This window comes from Hibiscus syriacus, unplaced genomic scaffold, assembly GCF_006381635.1.
Source record: "Hibiscus syriacus cultivar Baekdansim isolate YM2019G1 unplaced genomic scaffold, ASM638163v2 tig00113724_pilon, whole genome shotgun sequence".
Classification (NCBI taxonomy): domain Eukaryota; kingdom Viridiplantae; phylum Streptophyta; class Magnoliopsida; order Malvales; family Malvaceae; genus Hibiscus; species Hibiscus syriacus.
In genome coordinates this window covers 2,147,694-2,154,117 of record NW_024063470.1, presented here as the reverse complement: position 1 = coordinate 2,154,117, position 6,424 = coordinate 2,147,694, and the positions used below count along the sequence as shown (strand labels likewise).

The following is a 6,424-nucleotide window of genomic DNA, read 5'->3' as shown; positions in this document are numbered from 1 at the left end:
TACGTGAACTGGATTCTCCATTATTTTTCTATGCATACTTTGTATAAATTTTTGCCGAGGGTGAATTTTTTTTGATTAAGAGGTTGCAATTTTAAAGATTATACTAAGAATGATTATTAAAATTATCAAATTTAATCACTGAATGTCGTAGTGATAATTTTTTAGTAGTTACTAATAATTCCGTTACTATTATACTCGTGACGACTTTAATGAATTTTGTCACAATTATTTATGTTTTTGTAACCACAATTTTTGATATAAAAATATTAATAACAAAAAAAAATTTAGACATTAATATTATCGTTATTAGTGATAGATATTTTATTACAACTAAATAATTAAATTCTTTAATTAAAAAATTTATTATGAAATCAATTATCGTAGATATTATATTTTTAGTTGTATTTATCACTTTTAGGAATTTGCATTGCAATAATTGTCATACGATAGATGATGTGATGCCTTAACATGTTTATTTTTTGCATAACCACCAATATTCGATTTTTTAATCGACTAATCTAGATCGGATACTACATAGGCGAGGACGACCGTCCCAACACAATTTGAAGGGATCTAGTGCCTATCTGTTAGTCATAGTTGCTGGTTCCACATATTTTTTTTTGATAAATTAATACCATACATGCCTTTTTTTATTAAGCTAATGCGATTACGAAGTAATATATGTTATAACAATACATTACTTTTAATTTGATCGAACCTGGGACCTTCAAGAGAAGGGTGCAACGCCTAACCACTAAAGAAATATTTTTTTGACACAAGAAATAATATTTAAGTTAAAATATTGTTGTAATTAATTTTATTTATTTTATAAAAAACATATTAATTATAATAACAATAATAATAATAATTAAATTAAAATTTTTATAATTTCTCATATGAAATACATTCGTGGTAAAAAAAATATAAAAAATAATTAGGTTGATCTTAAAATATAAATATATAAATATTAAGGTTTAAACCTAAAAAAATATCAAATGTACTTAAATTATATTTGATAAAATAAAATAAAAATATTTAACAATGTTAACTCGTTTTGGTGGAAGTCTTAAATTAAAAAAAATAAAATACTAATAATTAACTGGTGTTTACAATATTCATGTATTTCTCAGTAAATATAATAAATTACATATAAAATTTAATCATTTTTTAAGAAAAACAAATCATAATTGAAGATAAAATGACACTGTCAAAACTTATAGCCACCAAATAAAAATAATACACAATTATTCACTTCAATAATGACACAAACAATTGCTGTCAAAATCACCAACTAAGACTAGTGATAAAATGTATTTGTCACAACTATAAATATTCATAATAGTGAATACTTAATATGTAGTCACTAATATAGTTTTTCTCACGAAAAATAAGTTGACGTCAATTCAAGCATTTTATTAGTAACTAATTGATAATGACAACTTATTTTAATCACAATAAAATACTATTAGTGACGAATTACTTTTTATATACTTTAAAGTTATCATAATTGTTATTTAAAAAGTGACCAAATAGAAATAAATTATAATTACTCATTAGAAAAATGGAAAAATAATTTTATTCATAACTTTAAAATTTTTTAATATTACAATTAAGTGATGACTAAAAATCTTATTTATTGTGATGTAAATTGTAAAATCATTTGATAATGTGAAATAGTCCAAATAAAGAAAAAAAATCAATTGTTGGGCCGTTTTTTTTCCTTAACTGCCATAGGAGTATGAGGCAAGTTTGGTGTGTGATAATTTTGGATTTTTCTTTGTCCTTTTATTCAATAAACATTGGTTCACGAAACTCTACTCACTCACTCACAAACTTTTCGAGGCAATTATTAACATTTTTTTATAGTTTTCAAATTTTTTCGTTCGGTAGCAGTGATGGTCTTCTCCGATCATCACCATGTTAGTTTTTGTTAGGTTTTCTCGTATTTACTATAATAATACTCTTAACCCTTTCTTTAATAAAAGGTATTATGACTATCGATGTTTTTAAACTTTAGGTGTATATTTTTTATTTGGTTGTCTTCTTAGTTTTTTTTATTTTACCTGAATATATTGTTGTTGCTTTTCTGATGCATGGTTCCTCTGTTCATTTGTTCAATACGGTTCGTTGATTATCGTATGAAGGTGCCGAATGAGATTGCTGTTAAGGGGAGATCATTTTTTTCGTTGGCCATTTTGGTGCTTCTTCAAATTTCTCTCCTCCATGTTTAATGCTCGGAGTCGTTGGTATGTTCAATTTTTGTACGTAGTTGCTTCACTTGTTAATATTTTTGTTTTGAGACTATCTCTAAGCGATCATTGTTATATGTTATTTTCGATAATCGTGATTGTATTTGCTCAGTTGGTATTTGACAAGACGTTTATTGATACGACTTCGATAAATGAATATCTGGTTATTTAAAAAAAATAAAAAAAAAAATAAAACAAACATTGGTTCACACAATCCATGTTTACAGACGACGGTTATTTAATTATTAATTTAAGAAACTTTTTATACTGAAAAGTGATTATGACATAAACAATACATTTATCAGTAAAATGAATGAAACAAATTAACAAATAAAATTAGAATGACAATGTTCTTATTTTTTTGTGAATTCTTTTACTAATCATGTATTACATATTAATTTTATATTTATATTTATATTTTTCTCCAACTTTTAATATTTGGGTATATTTTATTTTCTATCTTTTTGTCTTTTTCATTTATCTGAGATTCCCATACTCTAAATATCCTTCCGTTTCTTAGAAAGGTTCAAAATTTGGTCATACTGATCTGTTAAATATCTTCTATATATAACAACAAATGTACAAAAGATCCAACGTTCGTTATCATCCCTAAAGCTCCGATAAAATTATAGAACATTTTCTATGTTTTTAGAGAATTCAAAGATCCAACGTCCTTTATCGTCCCTAAATGTTTCTCCAATTGTTGCATCAACTCCATAGTTGGCACCCTATCTGTATTGATCTTTATCCAGTCAAGCTATGGTCACTGTCATTTCTTGTTGTCATTGTATGATAACAAATTACTTTGTGGCGCCGACATCATTGGTCCGCAATTCAGTGAGTTCTTTATACAGTGTGATGCTTTCCTTTTAAAGTATTGTTCTTTTTGATGTAGTTGACTTTGAAGATGTGGGCTTACTCATGTCCCATCATAACACATTTTTTTAAAAATGTGAGAGAACTTACTCGTGAACAAGATTCACTCAATCGGATCGTCCCTTGGTACCCAAGAATTTATCTCAATCACCCATTCACCAAAAGGACTTAGGTCCTCCAATAATCACTAACCGCTCTCCACATGTTTGTAAAGGGTATTCTTCAACCATTCAATGAGTCTGCTTGCTTAGATAATGGCCCCCGAGTTACCCACATGTTTCTCTCTTTATTATATTTCTTTACCACCTTTAGTGCATGATCAATTGCATACAACTCGTTATTTACAATAACCACTAGAGGAGGTGCATTTATTTATCCATCCCCTTATTTTGTGTAGCCTACATGTTAGGTAACACGCGTCAGGTTTTCATCTTCAGATCATACACCTCTACACATGTCAATGTTTGTAAATTTCCAACTCCAACACCGCCAGTAACATAGAACTTTTCGTCTATAAACACGACATAACACTTTTTTTCTTGCCTTCTTCATGCTTGGGATGGTCATCCACTCTCTAGTTTCAGAATTATAAAGCTCTGTCGAGTCTAGAACATTTCCACTTTAATCACAACCACCGACAATACTTGTGATTTCATCCAGACTGACGGATCTAAACAAGCACATAGGTGCATCCATCAACACCTCGGATGTCCACGTGTGCATCAAAATGTTATATTTATAAACATCATTGGACATTATTTTCCTTTCAAAAATGAAAAGTTTGGTTCCAACAGTCGATGAATCCTTATCTACAAACTTGAAACATTCATTAGAGATCATTTTGGGAAAATGCATCCATCAATGATGGATTGGATCAAAAGCCTCCCACTATAGGAACTTTCAAGAGAAGTAATCCAATGCTCAACAATTCCCATTTGCCTCAACTTGTACAAATTCACCACTCCATATAATAGAATGGAAATCGATATTCAAAGACGCAATGATGACATAATCAAACATGTACAATTCTCATCTGATTATGGCATCATTATATCTGTTGGGATTTTCAGACGTTCGAATCGACAATCAAATTGCTTGCAAAGAGGGGTCGGAACGGTTTTTGTGTTTAGGGAGTAAGGAGATTGAAAGATAGAGAATTGCACAGCGATTTATAGGGGTTCGACTTCTCAACCAAGTCTACATCCACTACCTTAGCTCCTCACAAAGGATTTTCCAACAAATTCACTAATTTGTTATTTCATTTTCAAGGACAAAGAGATAACCTTTACAACTCCCTAGTTTTTCACGGGATAAACTAGAACCTTTCTCTAGCTTTTACACGGGCTTAGCTAAAACCTTTTCCCTTTACGATGAAAGGAAATGTAAACAAGAAAACCCCTCTAAGGTAGGTGTTTACAAGAATTAAGTTTACAAGAACAAATATTTACAAGAGAAAGGAAAATAAGAATAAAAAGCTCTTCTATTGTTTTTGATTGCTTGGATAGTTGTTATCTTATTTTTCAAGTGTCCTCAGCTTGTATTTATAGCTTGAAATGAGTTTGAAGTCGTATATAGCCGTTGAGGATGTTTTGGAGCCGTTTGGGGATGATTTTTCTGCAATAATAGACTGCCCATAACAGAGTGCATAGGTACACTATCAAGGTGCATCGGTACCCTTTCATTAAATTCAAATAAACTAGCCGTTGCAGCCAGGGTGACTGGATGCACTGTGCATCGGTACACTTGGGGTGCATCGATATATTAATTGCATTCGGTGTTTGAGCAGTCATAGGTGCATGGATGCACTGCAGGGTGCATCGATACACTGTGCATGGATACACTGCAGAGTGCATGGATGCACTACAGGGTGTATGGATACACTTTGACAACCTTTAGCATTTTTTCTCAAATCCAAATTTAATGGACTTTGAATTATTTTTGAAACCTTTTTAAAAACTTTGAATAAATTCAATTCAATTCCAAAAATATTGTCTTAAATTTGTTATATCGAAACATAATTCAACAATATCTTTTACCAATTTTCAATCTGTTATATAGAGTGATGAGATGTACAAGTTGAGGTGAAAAATGATAATCGTTGACTATTGGATTTACTTCACTTGCAATCTTCTAGAGTGAGAGGCTTTTGATCTAATTCATCATCGATGGATACATATCCCCAATATGATCTCTGATGAATGTTTCAAGTTTGGAAATAAGGAATCATTGGCCGTTTGAACTAAACTTCTCATTTTGGGAAATACTGTCTAATGTTGTTTATAGATAACATTATGACACATACGTGGACATCTGAGATGATGATGAATACACCTAGGTGCTTGTTTGGATCTATTGATCTGGGTGAAATCGTAACTATTGCGGTGGTTGCAATCCAAATGAAAATGTTTTGGACTTGACACAGCTTTATAATTCTGAAAATGATGAGTGGATGACAATTCCAAGCATGAATAAGGCACGAAAAAAGTGTTCTGTCGTGTTTATGATTTAAATTTTTTATGTTATTGGTGGCATTGGGTTGGAAATTTACAGACATTGATACGTGGAGAGATGTATGACCTGAAGACGAAGACCTGGCATGTGTTATCTAGCATGTACTCTGCACGAAATGAGGGGATGTTATTGTGAATAACGAGCTGTGCAGTTGATCATGCACTAAAGGTGGCTAAAAAATATGACAAAGAGAGAAACCTATAACTCGAGGGTCATTACCTGAGCGATTAGACTCAATGCATGGCTGAGGCATGTCCTTTAGGCATGTGGACAGCAGCTAGTGATTATTGGAGATGAATGGCTGAGGCATGGCCTTTAGGGCATGTGGAGAGCAGCTAGTGATTATTGGAGAATCTAGATATTTTAGTGAAGGGATGATTGAGATCAACTCTTGGGTTCCAAGGGAAGGTCGGGTTGAATGGAACTTGCTTGCGAGTAAGCCATCTTGCAGTTTTGTTTATAACTGTTTTGTGATGGGATGTTGATACATACATCCATTCTGGTGGCACCATGAAGTTTCTGGATGAACAGCCCTTTTTCTGGTGACTGCAAATGTATATATCTTAGGCGATAAACAAATTCTTCTTTGTATTATTCTATTAGTTTGCATCGTAACACACACTTGAGTCAAACTGTTAATAAGGCTAGTTTTGTTGTCTTACGGGTAATTTTCTATAATGGAAAATTTCATATTTTCCTTTTTATTGTGGTGGATTTTCTATATGTAATAGATAAGTATACATATTTTCTGTCTAAAACCATAAATATTTAAGGCTGTAAATTTGAAT

At 31.3% G+C, this 6,424-nt stretch overlaps 2 pseudogenes; one reads left to right on the top strand and one right to left on the bottom strand.

Moving 5' to 3' along the window:
- Window positions 1-3,228: 3,228 nt before the first annotated feature.
- On the bottom strand, window positions 3,229-4,145 carry LOC120187239 (annotated as a pseudogene).
- Window positions 4,146-5,192: 1,047 nt separating this feature from the next.
- LOC120187299 lies at window positions 5,193-6,121 on the top strand (annotated as a pseudogene).
- Window positions 6,122-6,424: the final 303 nt, after the last annotated feature.